Source organism: Lissotriton vulgaris, chromosome 12 (genome assembly GCF_964263255.1).
Source record: "Lissotriton vulgaris chromosome 12, aLisVul1.2, whole genome shotgun sequence".
Taxonomy (NCBI): Eukaryota; Metazoa; Chordata; class Amphibia; order Caudata; family Salamandridae; genus Lissotriton; species Lissotriton vulgaris.
In genome coordinates, this window is record NC_141700.1 from 509,718,822 (window position 1) to 509,731,697 (window position 12,876).

Sequence of the window (12,876 nt, forward strand, 5' to 3'; positions counted from 1 at the left end):
TCCATTTGATCCCTGCCCGCCTATGGTTCTGCGGACTTTGGTTGAGGAGATAAATCCAACCATCAATAGTATTATTAATTCTTCACTGGCTACGGCAGAAATCCCAGGTGACTGGAAGTGCGCAGGGGTCATGCCACTTCAGAAAAAAGCCCTACCAGATCCAACCACCCTGTCCAACCTGCGACCTATTTCCCTACTCCCTGCGGTATTCAATCTGAGAAATTCGTTAATAAACAACTTACGAATTTTCTGGAGGAGATTAATATCCTGCACTCCAATCAATCAGGGTTTCGATCGAAGCATTCGACGGAATCTGCCCTTTTGTTTACGGCGGAGACACTACGAATGGCACTGGACCAAGGGAAGAAGGCCGTCCTGATTTTACTCGATCTATCGGCGGCCTTCGATACGGTCTCACACTCTATCTTGGTTGGCCGTCTGGGTAAAGCAGGTATTGGAGGAGTGGTACTGGCATGGCTTAAAAATTTCCTCACCCAGAGACGTTAGGTTACAGTATTAGGCGACTTCAAATCTGAAGAAAAAGTCATCAGCTCAGGAGTCCCGCTGGGCTCAAGCCTGAGCCCTGTACTCTTTAACCTTTATATGGTACCCCTAATTGAGCTAATCGCCTCCTACCAGATTAATACCATATCGTACGCTGACGATACTCAGCTGATCCTAGTGTTGGATAGGGAGCTGTCTGGTGCTGAGGAGAACCTGAAGAGCTGTCTTATGGCTACATTTGAGTGGCTGAACAACAATCACCTCAAGTGTAACTCAGAGAAGACAGAAATACTACCCTTTGGATCTCAAAATCTGTTCTCCCCTAAACAATGGTGGCCTGAAGATGCCAAAGCTCCCCCTAGTACCATCTCCTCTGCACGAAATCTGGGCATCAAATTTGATGACCAATTATCATTTAAGCAGCAAGCGGTAGGTGTGGCTAGCTCCTGCTTTCAGATCATTAAATCATTGAGGAAGTTTTTTGATCTTCTTCCTCTTGCAGCCAGGAAAACAGTGGCAGTAGCATTGATAACATCTAGACTGGACTACTGCAACAGCCTATATGCAGGTACCAACAAAGCAGTATTCCATAGGCTGCAGATAGTCCAGCATGCTGCTGCCCGCCTGGTACTTTGCTGGCCGAGAAGATCATCCGCCTCGGCTGCACTTAAGATCATACATTGGTTACCCATCCATAAGCGTGTCCTATTTAAAGTGATTGTCATCACCTTTAGAGCCTTCCAGCTCCAAGGACCAAGATATCTGTCTAATGGCTTCAAATGTTATCTGCCAGCACGCTGTTTGAGGTCTGCCAATCAAAACCTCTTGGTAACTCCCAGATTCAGATTGACCACCAAAGGGGGGAAATCTCTTTTTGTATTAGGAGCAAGAGCTTGGAATAAATTGCCAGCTCATCTTTGGCGTACAGCCAAGGAGAGCGAATTTAGGAAATCTTTGAAGACTTGGATCTTCTCACTTTCGGATGCGGCTTGTAGGGCATTAGTGTAGAGCTTGCAATTACGTTGAAGTTGCCTTCTGTCCACCAACCTTTTCCAGCAGGGTTGGATGTGAGCGCCAAGATGCTCCTTGGAGCGATAGCAGCGCTATATAAGTGTGATTTTACATTACATTTACATGTCGGGAGGCGAAGGATCATGGCACTCTCCTTCACCTACTCCACAGGGGCGAAAGGATGCAACACCTGCACGCTCTCCAGTGAGGGACGTTGTACAGCAGACTCCTACCGTCAGACTGTCTCCACGATGGTATGCACCGCTGCAGCACTGGGCTACAGACAAAGAGACGGCGTCTCGATTGCAGCAGCCTATCTCTAGGCCTAGAGAACGGTCCCGCTCTCCGGTGAGATCCAAAGGAAGATCACGCTCCCCTGTTTGCTGTAGGGAAAGATCACGCTCCAGGGTTCGAACCACCAGGCATAGATCAAGATCTAGGAACAGGAGGAGAGAGCAAAGATCACCTACTACCTCTTCTTCTCCTACACGTTCCCATAGAGAGTACTCGCCCACTCTGACGGATTCCCCGCCATCAAGGGTATCTCCGATCGATGATATCTTCACCTTTCAGGACATACTGGATAGAGGGGCTCTAAAACTGGGAGTTCCCTTAACAACTCTGCAGGTCAAGACCTCAGTGATTTTTGAAACGCTGCATCACAGGTCGGCACCTATACCCCTTTTGCCGTTAGTGACTGGCATTATAGATCCGGTGATGGAGGTATTCCACACTCCAGCAACGGTCAAAGCGGCTCCAGCGAGGATCCAGAAGAAATACAAATCTCCAGAGGAGGACCCTCTGTTTCTCAGAGCTGATCCGCCCCCGGACTCAGTAATCATCGCAGCGGCGAAGAAGTCCAGTGCGGTTTCTTCTTCCGCTACTGTACCTCCGGACAAGAACAGCAAGACGCAAGATTCGTGGGGGATACGAGTCTGTAGTACTTCAGCCTCTTTTCTTAAGGTTTCTAACACAGAGGCCCTTTTGGGGCGTTACGATAGGTCCCTGTAGGATTCTCGACAGCATTTTGTGGACAAGCTCCCTCAAGAAGAACGTAAGGACTTTAAGGAGATCCTTCTGGAGGGCAGTCAAGTCTCCAACCAAATTATAGGTGCCGCAGCGGATGGGGCTACCCTGGCGGCACATGGCTATGCCCATGTGTGAGAAGTTGGCCTGATATATGATGTCTCCAATTTTGGGGGCACCTTGTATCAGTCCAAACAACCCTTATGGTGTCTGGTTGTAAGTCAACCTTATAGACAAGCTATCCTAATGGTAGCATGGACTAAGCAGCCTTAAAGGCTTAACTTAAGAGGTCGTGTTAAGCGAGCTGTTTTACCAATCACAATCCTGTAATATCAAATGAAAGGACACCACACAAGTTATATATTATAAAAATATATGTATTTATTACTAGAATAATCCTCTGTACTCTTTATGAGTGCAGAGGCACAAGCGTTTAAACAAAAGCATAGTTAAACATATGAAATTTGCACAATTATGGATGAGGCCCAGGGGCCACGCAAACCATATATTAAAAAAGTGGTATAAGAGATACCAATCAAACAGTGGTTAGGCCTAGGGCCTAGGGAATCGCTGGGAGCAGTCGGGACTAGCAATGCTGAAGTCGGGAAAAGCCCGCGGGATTCGGGTGCAGCGCTTAAAGCACACACATGCACCAATGCAATGTCAATGGTGCGTAAAAGTTATAAAGTTACAGTTAAAGGAGACTTCCGCTTAACCTAGCAGGATGAAACTTTAGACACATACACTAGAGGTGTGTACCAGTGCAGGAACACCGGTGTTGCTGAGTTACCTCACCCACAGGAAGCGGGTGCACAGGTGCGAAGTAGTGTCGGGTTTTGTCACGCTGGTTGATGGTGCTTGGAGCTGAAGATGCTGCAGGCGTCGAGACGAGAAGTGTCCGGTGTGATCCAAGGGTGGATTGAAGTTAAAGATGATCTGAAAGCAGAGGGGACAGAGTCTGGGTCACTCAGCAGTGACCAGGGTGGAACCAGGAAGGAACCAGGCAATGTCGGGCGCTTTCAGGTCGCTGTCGGGAAGCTTCTCTCCGCTGCCACGTGGACTCTGGGGCACCGAGGATGTCCAGGAGTGGAGCACGAGCTGTCCCACGAAGGCTCACGCTGTCGGCGGTGTCGGCTTCCGGATCGGAGCAAACAACCCTTGGCAAGCGCAACCCACGTAGGACTCGAAGATGGCTTAATACTCGGACCAGGAGGGTCAGAGCGGGTTCTCCTTTTCAGAGGAGCGAGTGCAAGACTGGAGCAACCAGATGCACAAGTTAGGTTTCAAGGTTCGTTGGCACAGGGGCCACTAGCCAACGGGCAAGTGACCGGGCCAACGCGTTGAGCCAAAAGATGCAGAAGGGCCCCACGCAGCACTCGGTGAGTGTGGAGGGGTGAGCTTCGGTGCAAGAGAGGCTCAGGGCTGGGGCTTCTCAAACCCCAATGCACAGCTTCGAGGGTCACTCGTGGGCTGCACGGTCAGCGTCTCGTGGTCTTTCCAAGATGGCGGGCCCCACGCTTCCGGTCGCCTCCACGGGTCTCAGCTCTGCAGGGACTGTGGATCGGGCTGTTAGAAGGCAGGCACGCTTAGTCTTGTCGAACTCTGTTGCTCGAGTTCCGGCGGGAACTGCAACAAAGCGAACGTCGAGGGGCTGGATGGTGCCTGTTTGCACAGGGTGGTCACTCCTTGACCACAAGGGAGATTCTTCAGTCTTCTACGTCGAGTAGGATGCCGAAGGGTCCAGAGTTTCGTTTCATAAGTTTCAGTCAGGATAATCTGAGTGCGTTGGCACTGCTCCCATTCTTATACCAATCTAGGGGGCTGGATTACCTGCTAGGTCCCCTCCTATGGGTGGGACCCAGGAAGGGGGTGGTTACACCCCTTTCCCTTTGTCCAGGGTCGCCTGGGACTGGGGCTGGTGAGCCCCGTACCGGTTTGACCGGATTATGCAAGGGGAAGCCTTGTGCTCCCCAGGCACTGTCTGGTTTCTTTCAAACCTCCCTGCTACAATCCACTATCTCCTGTCTGGGGTGGTGTGACACCTCCCCGCGACAGGAAAGCCTTTGTCCAGGCCTCCTCGGCTGAGTTTCGGTCAGCAGCAGGAGGTCAGACTTGTGTCTGTGGCAGAAGCGTCCATTTTGTGATGCTGAGGCTCTTTTAAAATCAACCGCATTTCAGTAAAGTAACATGTCTTCTCCCTCTAGAGGAGTGGAATGCTATCCCCGTTGACAGGACTGTCGAGGGGATAGTATTCCAAATCGTATGACACCTTACACGACATGTTTTGATAAAGCCAAACCAAAGTTAACATATAACCGCGATGGATTATAATGCACTTAATAGTATATGGTATGGCATTATCCCGGAACAGCTTAGGGAGTTGTTCCCGACAGCTGCAGACAAGCTCAGCTCATGCTCGAGCACCATCTCACGTTAAACCACGCACTCTGCCTCCAGGATTGATAAGGCCTTCCATAGGAGTGACTCACAGGTTTATATGTGTCCAGATATAGGTTTAGATATAGGTATACTATATCTAAGCAAGAGGTGATTACACCAACTTGCCCCAGCTGAGTGATCAGCCAGTTGTGTCAATTTAAGAACCAGCCAGGGGTGGCAAAAGCTATGCTGCAGCCCCTGGTAGGCCTTGGTGGCACCTATGCCCTGAGCACCTATAGTGCATGGTACAGGGGCTGACAAGGAGTCCAGTTCCAATTGGGTTATGCACCTAGGGTGCATGGAGTCCATTTTAAGGAGAGAGCAGATAGCCTGGGGCCCTGATTAGTAGGGAACCAGGCCAACTAAGTCGAAAACCAGCTAAACACAAAGCAAACAAATCTGGGGTAACCATAGTCAGGTATCCACCTTCCTACACCATGGAATATCGGCAAGGAGATCATCCTGGTTGCGCCTGACGGCTTTGAAACCAGAAGCCCAAGCACGTATTCTGAACTTGCCCTTCTCAAGGACTTCATTCAAGGGGTGAGCACTGACAAAGAGATGCAGCGCGTGAAAACAGAGTTGGACACTCTCAAAGCGGTAGGACTCGAAAAGAAAAAACAATTCAAAAGGAAATACCGCTCTTACAACAAGGGCTCTTCAAAGAAGAGTCAAGACCAGCAGGGTCAACAAAAGTCCCAGTATAGAGGAAAGCGTAATTCCAGAGGAGGAGGGAATCAACGCCAGGGCAACAATACTGGCAAAGCTCAGTCAAAGCAATGAGTCTTTCCTTCCCTCAGCGCCGTGGACCACTCCAGTGGGGGGAAGCCTTGCGGGTCATTTGGAAGAGTGGCAAAACATCACAAACGACAGATGGGTGTTATCTACACTTCAGAATGGATACTGTCTTCGTTTCAGTCAACAGCCTTCACCTGTTCCCCCGATGGCAACATCGAATCATCAGTTACACCTTCTGCAAAAATAAGTGGCCACTCTTCTCGAGAAGTCAGACATCGAGAGAGTGCCAGTGTCTCAAAAGGGAAAAGGAGTGTACTCCTGATATTTTCTGGTCAGAAAAAAGGGGCAAAAGGAAGAATTCAGACCCATTCTGGACTTGCGATCTCTCAATCTGTGTGTCAAAAAGGAAACATTTTGCATGTTGGCGCTTTACCAAATATATCCACATCTCAGGGGGGGAGATTGGATGTGTTCGCTTGACCTCCAAGATGCCTACTTTCATGTTCCAATACACCCCAGTCACAGAAGATTTCTTCGGTTCCGGGTGGGGACCTCCCACTATCAGTTCAAAGTCCTGCCGTTTGGGTTGAAGTCGGCTCCCCGGGTGTTCACGAAGTGTGTTGCAGTGGTAGCAGCCGCTCTACGCCGCAGAGGGGTCTTCGTATACCCATACCCGGACGATTGGCTGTTGAAAGGTCCCTCCCCAGACAGCTTAAGAAGTCAGTTCCAGACTTGCATAGAGCCAGCGACTAGGGCTACATGTCAACTTCGGAAAATCAGTCTCTTAACCCACCCAAAAGATTCACTTCCTAGAAGCTCTGCTAGACTCCGAAGTAGGAAAAGTGTTTCCTTCAGAGGAGAGACAGTTTTCGATAACCCAGAAATGTCAGCTGGTGCTTCGCAACAAGGCTCAGAAAGTGTGCCGGATTTCCTCCCTGCTAGGGTCGATGGCATCCTGCATCTTCCTGTTCCCGAATGCCAGACTTCGAATGCGTCCTCTTCCGCAGGATCTGGAGGACAAGTGGGACCAGCAATCGGCTCGCTGGGACGATCACATCATTCTTTCAGACGCAGCTTGAGCTTCCATTCCATGGTGGACCAAAAGACAAAATATGCAGGTGGGAGTTCTGTTCCATCAAACTCCTCCTGTGCAGACGCTGATCACGGATGCTTATCTTCTAGGTTGGGGAGCTGTTAGACCCGGCCTCGTGGCGTGGTCCTCCCTGACCCGTAGCAACACCCTTCCGAGCTTTATACCACAACAGACCCCTGAGTCCCCCGGCCTAGCCAACCCTTCCCTCCATGTTACCCATGACCATCCCCGGACTTCCCCGCCCGTGCCTCCATCTTCCCAGCCCGTAGGCCCTGTGTGCCCACTTTCCGGCACCTAAGATGGCCGCCCGAGCAAGCGCGGCCTAGGCCGAGAGGCGCTACCCTGGCTGGAGGACAGAGCGCTCCCCTTGAGTGAGAGAAGAAGAAGCAGTATCGTTCACACCTCCGACCTCTCCTCGAGAAGTGGGTTTCGATCGCCCCTCCGGCCACCCGGAGGGCTGGCTCCATGCCTGCTGTGTGTCTGGGACTCCTCCCGAACCTGACATGAATGGATCAAAGGGCCGCGTGGCAGGAAACCCCAACAAGCGGCCCCTAGGTGCTAAGACCCCTGCAGACCAGAACTCTGGAGATCAAAGAGGAGCAGCCCTATAACTGGGGATGCTCCGGGACCATCGGCAGATTCAATTCTGGAACGACGAGAGCCCTGCTGACGTGGTCGTGGCTCGTTTGGCAGAGAAGGACTTCTGCTGGAACCACCTGAGCCCTGCTGAGTGACTCGCGGCTCCCTTGCAACCTCGAAACACCTGAGCCCTGCTGAGTGACTCGCGGCTCCCCTGAAGATCGTAAGACCTCTGACATCGTGCTTGAGCCCTGCTGAGTGACTCGCGGCTCCCCTGCAACTTTGGAACACCTGAGCCCTGCTGAGTGACTCGCGGCTCGCCTGAAGATCGTAAGACCTCCGACATCTAGCTTGAGCCCTGCTGAGTGACTCGCGGCTCCCTGACTCTCCTGGTCCGGCTGGACCCTGAAAGATCGCCTTGTATCCCCCGGCTCGAGGATTGAGAGCTGTGCGCCGGATACGCAACGATATTGACACTGATCCTACAAGACTGTCCCGCTACCCCTACCCTGACCGAGACTCTTTGAGTCCTTGCTCTATTTGTATACCTGCTTTCGCTGATCATAAAGATCCCTTGAATCACGAGATAAAGAAGCGTTCTTAAGAAGCTACGGTGTGGTGTCTCTTTGTTGTGTGGCGCTTGTGTGGTGTGTACGATCCTAGATTCGAGTCTCTCCCCCTGAGAAGTCTCCCGCCAGTGCTCGTCTTCGTACCTAGGGAGGTGGGTCCCAGGGTGGTCAGGTACACTTCCTGCCCTCCCCTGAGGTCGCCTTCTAACATTGGTGGCAAGCGACGGGATACAAGCCGCAATCTAGAGATCGTACAGTCACGACTAACGCACTACCGAGCAAAGACGACAGAGGAAACCACCATGAGTATCGTTGAAGTTGACGCAAGTACGGCATTCCGTGTAGAACAACTGGAGGACTACACGCACAAAGAACTAAAGGAATTCTGCAAAGAACTGGGAATCGCTACCACTGGCCTCAACACAAAAGAAGACATGCAGAAAGCATTGAAAGCTTGGGTGGAGTCCGGAGCCCCCCGCACAGAAGGAGCGGCGGCGCAGCCAGACAGACCGGGACTCCCCCAGACAGAAAGCAGCAGCAGCCCGGTACAAAGCACCATACCAGATGGGGGTCTATCCCCGGAAGCGCTCGCAGATCGAGAAAGAAGTCGCCAACATGAGCTCAAGATGGCAAAACTAAAGATCGAAGGCGAAATAAAATTGGCAGAAAAGAAACTTGCAGTCGAGCAAATGAAGGTACAAGGAGAATTAGAAGAGAAGAAACTCCAGCAGGAGCATGAAACAAGGGGACTTCAGCTAGAAGGCGAGCGAAGCTTGAAGGAGCTCGAGCTCAAGGCGAGGAACGAAGAGAACCTGCCCCTGGGGAACCGAGAGACTGTCCCCCTGGCAGAGCCGAAGGTCCACATCCCCAAAGATGTGGTCAAAGAGTATTACAAAAATGACGACATCCAGCTATGGTTCAAGGCCTACGAAGTTGCCATGACCTCCCACCGAGTCCCACAGAAGGATTGGGGGGTCGATTCCTGAGCGAGGGGAGAGACACCCTGCTTGATCTACCCCCCTCCGTGCAGACTTCCTACAGCCACATGAAGGAGGCCCTCCTGACGAGATACAGCCTCACCCTAGAAATGTACCACCAGCGGTTCCGGGACTGCAAAAAGATTTTTGCAGTAAACTTTTTTTTAGCAGAGCATTCGAAGGATGGGTCAAGGGCAGCAAAGTGACCACCATGGAAGACCTGACTGACCTCATGCTATGGGAACATTTGTCCACAAATTGTTTTGTAGAACTACGCAAGCATCTGCTAGACAGCAAGCTCGCAGATCCGAGGAAGCTGGCCGTTGAGGCGGATCGCTGGGTGAACACCCAGGTCTCCAGGGGCCCCATAGTGGACTACCCCCGCACCAGTCAAGGACCACCCCGCCAGAGAGGAGGGGGAAACCAAGGCAGACCCAGGGACGCCCAGCCTGGTCCCCAGCGTAGCCCCCCGAGAAACACACAGCCGAATTTCCCCGCACCTCCACCCGCTACTGCCGGTCCCCCGGGTAGACAGCACAGAGTGACCATCACATGTTATAGATTTCAGAAGCCCGGTCACTACGCCAGTGATCCCCAGTGCCCCATGGCCCCACGTATCCCTACCACCACTCCCGCGGCTAGACAGTTAGTGAATGTAGCTCTAGGGGAGGAATTTGAGGACACCGAGGAATGGGAACCTGCTGCCATGGCCCTAGTGTCCCTGGGAGATAGAGAGATGGTCTCCGGGAACGCCCTGCCTCCCAACACCAAGAAGTACCGCCAGTCAGTAATAGTGAATGGCCACTGAGTGGAGGCCCTCCGTGACACCGGAGCCAGCATCACAGGTGTCCTTAGCCATTTAGTGAGAGAAGACAAGATCCTCCCCAATGTCCTGTGCCCTGTGATTTCCGCAGATAACTCTGAGAGCTTGTGTAAAGTAGCCCTGATACCATTTGAATGGGAAGGAGTAGCAGGTAAATTAAAGTAGCAGTACGGACCTCTCAACCTGTGGACTGCCTCCTGGGGAACGACCTGGAAAGTTCTCCATGGAAGCAGGTCGAGCGCCGAACCCACCTCGGGATGATGTGTCTTCCCGAGTGGGTGTGCGCCACCACCCGATCTATGGCAGCCCGACAGCCCCCCGACAGGGAAGTCGAGGACGAAACCGCCAGCCTCCCTTCTGTGGATGGCGACTGGGCCGATGCAGCCGAGAACTCCGACCTCTCCCCACGAGGAGAGGATGTCGCTAACGACGAAGCCATACACCCAGACCCCGCACAGCTCACCGAGCTGGGTGATCTGCCCGAATTGGCGCAGTGGCGCCACGAGGGGGGCCCCTCCTGAGAGGAGTTCTGCCGGGAACAAGCTACCTGTCCTTCCCTGGTCGGACCCCGGCAACAGGCCGAAGCCCAGGCGGCGGGCGACCAATCTGGAACGCACTGGCTGTACTGGGAGAATGACCTCCTTTACAGCGAACAGAAGTCAGCAGAGCTAGGGTCAGCCCGGATGCTGGTGGTACACCTACGCTTCCACGACTTCCTCCTGAGCTTGGCCCACGATGTACCCCTAGCAGGGCACTTGGGCCAAGACAAGACGTATAGCCGCCTGGTCACGCACTTCTATTGGCCCAAGATGAAAGCGAACGTAGAGGCTGCAAGTCCTGCCCCACGTGCCAGGCTAGTGGAAAAAGCGGAGGAAAGCGCAAGGCTCCCCTCCAACCATTCCCCGTCGTCAGTACCCCCTTTGAGCGGGTCGGAATTGACATTGTGGGGCCGCTGGACCCCAAGACCTCTCAAGGTCACCGCTTCATCCTCGTCCTAGTGGACCATGCCACTCGATACCCAGAAGCCATCCCCCTATGCACCGTCACGGCCCCCGTGGTGGGCCGGGCGCTGATGGGAATCTTTTCCCGTGTAGGATTTCCCCAAGAAGTCATGAGCGACGCGGAACGAACTTTATCTCCCGGTACATGACATCCCTTTGGCAGCAATGTGGAGTGTCCTATCGGTTCACCACTCCGTACCACCCCCAAGGAAATGGCCTAGTAGAGCGGTTCAACCGGACTCTAAAGGGGATGATCAAGGGCCTAGAGGAGCCCCTCCGGCGTAGGTGGGACGTCCTGCTCCCCTGCCTCTTGTTCGCCTACCGGGAAGTCCCCCAGAAATCCTTGGGGTTCAGCCCGTTCGAATTACTGTATGGACACCCTGTCCGGGGGCCCCTCAGCCTGGTCCGAGATGGTTGGGAGACGGCACCCTGAGACCCTCCTCAGGAGGTGTTCCGGTACATTATGACACTCCGAAACCAGACAAGGAAGTTCCAAGAGCTGGCCGAGGCCAACCTGGAGGCGAGCCAGGAAGAAATGAAGCGCTGGTACGACCAGAATGCCACTCTGGTCGAGTTCCAGCCGGGCCAGCAGGTATGGGTCATGGCCTCAGTAAAGCCTTGCGCCCTTTAAGATAAGTGGACGGGGCCCTTCAAGGTGATAGAGCGGAAATGCCAAGTCACATACTTGGTGGACGTCCAGTCCCCCCGGAACCCCCTGCAGGTCCTGCACATGAACCGCCGCAAGCCTCACTTCGTGCGGACGGAGTTGAGCCTGCTACTGGCCACAGATGACGGGGCAGAAGAGGAAACGGAGCCTCTCCCTGACCTCCTGTGCACCAAAGAGAAAGATGGCTCCGTGGAAGGAGTGAACCTCTCTCCCTTCCTCACTCTCCAGCAACGCGAAGACTGCCGCCAGCTCTTGGGGCAGTTCTCAGACCTGTTCTCTCTCGTCCCCAAGGTCACCGACTGGTGTGTCCACGACGTGGACATCGGAGACAGCCCGCCGGTGCGACACAGAGCCTACCGAGTCCCCGATCGAGGCCGGTCCTGCATCCAGGCCGAGGTCTCGAAGATGTTGTCCTTGGGGGTGGTCCCGAAAGCCGCTGCCCCTGGGGTCACCCCTGAACTGAGGTTCTGCGTGGACTACCGGGGGCTCAATGCAGTCACCCGAGCCGACGCTCACCCCATTCCCCGCGCAGATGAGCTCATTGACCGTCTTGGGTCTGCTCATTTTCTCAGCACCTTTGACTTAACCTGCGGATATTGGCAAATTGCGCTCACAGAGGGAGCCAAGGAGCGGTCCGCCTTCTCCACCCCGGACGGGCATTATCGCTTTCGCGTGATGCCCTTCGGGATGAAAAATGCCCCGGCCACTTTTCAGAGACTGGTAAACAGAGTCCTGGCCGGGCTGGAAGAGTTCAGCGCCGCATATCTGGATGATATCGCGGTTTTCAGTTCAGAATGGAGCGAGCACCTCCGGCACCTCCGGAGGGTGTTGATGGCCCTGCACCAGGCAGGCCTCACAGTGAAAGCCAGCAGATGCCAAATGGGGCAAGGATCGGTGGTCTACCTGGGGCACCAGGTCGGAAGTGGGCATGTCGCCCCTCTGCAGCCTAAAATCGACGCCATCCAAGCCTGGGAACCCCCCACCACCCAAAAAGAGGTCCGAGCCTTTCTGGGCCTCACCGGTTACTACCGGAGGTTCATCCGAGGGTACGGCTGCCTCGTAGGTCCCCTCACAGAGCTAACGTCCAAAAAGCAGCCCCAGAAAGTGCAGTGGACCCCTGCCTGCCAAGAGGCGTTCGACGCCCTCAAGAGAGCCATGTGTACTGCCCCCGTGCTACAAGCCCCTGACTACTCAAAAGAGTTTGTGGTACCGACTGATGCTTCGGAACACGGGATTGGGGCCGTACTATCCCAACTGAATGAGGAAGGTCTAGACCAGCCTGTAGCCTTCATTAGCCGGAGGCTACTCCCCAGAGAGCAGAGGTGGAGCACCATCGAACGAGAAGCGTTCGCCGTAGTCTGGGCCCTCAAGAAGTTACAGCCCTACTTGTTCGGAACCCATTTCCGCGTCCAGACGGATCATCGACCATTGCAGTGGTTGATGCAGATG